The sequence below is a fragment of the Hipposideros armiger genome, unplaced genomic scaffold (genome assembly GCF_001890085.2).
Source record: "Hipposideros armiger isolate ML-2016 unplaced genomic scaffold, ASM189008v1 scaffold_380, whole genome shotgun sequence".
Taxonomy (NCBI): Eukaryota; Metazoa; Chordata; class Mammalia; order Chiroptera; family Hipposideridae; genus Hipposideros; species Hipposideros armiger.
Window position 1 is genome coordinate 1,459,246 of NW_017731730.1, and position 1,789 is coordinate 1,461,034.

A 1,789-nucleotide genomic window follows, 5' to 3' on the forward strand; every position below is an offset into this window, starting at 1 on the left:
ATGACGTATTTTTTCTATGTTTTTCGTTGCAAAAATGCATCATGACTTTTCGAACAACCCAATACAATGGAATATTACTTGGCCATAAAAAAGAATGAAATCTTATTTGCGACAACATGGATGGGCCAAGAGGGTATTATGCTAAGTGAAATAAGTCAGAGAAAGACAAATACCATGTGATCTCACTATGTGTGGCATCTAAAGAACAAAATAAATGAACACACGAAACAGAAACAGACTCATAGATACAGAGAACAAACTGATAGTTGCCAGAGGAGACGGGGGTTGGAGAGCAGAATGAGAGAAGTGAAGGGGGTAAGAAATACACATTAGTAGTTACAAGACAGTCACGGGGATGTAAAATACAACATAAAGAATATAATCAGGGCTGGCCGAGTGGCTCAAGTGGTTAAGAGTTTGCTTAAGAGAGTGAGCTCTGAGCAACACGGTCGCTGGTTCGATTACCACATGGGCCAGTGATGCTGCGCCCGAACTGAGCTGCTGCTGAGCTGCCAACAGGTGGCAGGATGGCTCAGCTGGTGAGTGCACATGCTCCTAATGACAAGACTGCCTGTTTGATGGTGGGCTATGCCTATCCACAGCTGGGACTGAACTTGGCATCTTGAGCTGAGCTGCCACCTGGATGGCACAGTGGATAGAGTGTGTGCTCTTAATAGCAAGGTTGCTGGTTTGACTCTCGCATGAAAGAAAGAAAGAAAAAGAATATAATCAATAATGTTGCAACAACTATGTATAGTGTCAGGCAGGCACTAGACTAATCGGGGAGATCACTACGTAAATTATGTAACTGTCTGACCACTATGTTGTACATCTGAAACTAATATCAAATAATAGTGAATGACAGCTGTAACTGAAAAAAATAATTTTTAGAAAGATAGTTTTATAATTTTAAAAAAGGGGAGTAAATACTGACTTTCCCAATATCACACACAAATGAGGGGGATGGAGTGCCGACCCTCTCTCCCCCATGGCCACAAACCTAATACACTTTAGGAGGATACAGTCTGTCTTCCTTTTACTTGGAAATCTTCATAAAGATGCGATATCATTCTTTGCTGTTCATTAAATCATATATGTTCATGCAATTTGAAAAATTAAAGTTACCCATAATACCAGTGTTGAGAGACATCAACAGTTACATTTGCTACATTTCTTTCCATGTTTTTTTTAAATTTATAGTTATGTTTTTTAATATGCTACACTGTTTCAATTATTACATATTTACAATTTATTTTAATATCTGGTAGGACAAATTTCCCCTTATCCTGTATCTTTTCTTTTGCAAAAATTCTCTTAGCCACAAAGAAATTCTAAGTTTTTTAAAACTGAGAACTTCTCTCAATGTGCTTCTACTTTGTGGGAGAGGCCTGTTCTGAATCAGAGTCACAGAATCAGAAGCTCTCTTCATGCAGAAAAGATACTGTTTAATGAAAACTCAGGGTAGGAGGCCGCCAATAAATGATGGCGAGGGGCCAGCCGAGTGGCTCAGTTGGTTAAGAACTCACTCAAGAGTGCAAGCTCTGGGCAGCAGGGTCACCGGTTCAATTCCTGGCCCGAGCTGAGTTGCCACTGAGCTGCCAACAAGTGGCAGGATGGATCTGCTTAAAATAAATAAATAAATAAATAAATAAATAAATAAATAAATAAATAATGGCGAAATGAATTCAAAATGTGCTTATATCATTTTTTAAGGCATCAATTTATATAATGCTATGGAATCATTGGTGTTCTTCCAAATACCTGCCTTGAGCTGGGAGTTAGTGGAGAC

At 39.0% G+C, this 1,789-nt stretch overlaps 1 protein-coding gene across 1 annotated transcript in view; it reads left to right on the forward strand.

Moving 5' to 3' along the window:
- Positions 1–1,789, forward strand: part of MYRIP (myosin VIIA and Rab interacting protein) — a 279,386-nt gene that overhangs the window by 183,753 nt on the left and 93,844 nt on the right. The gene's annotated exons all lie outside the window — the stretch shown is intronic.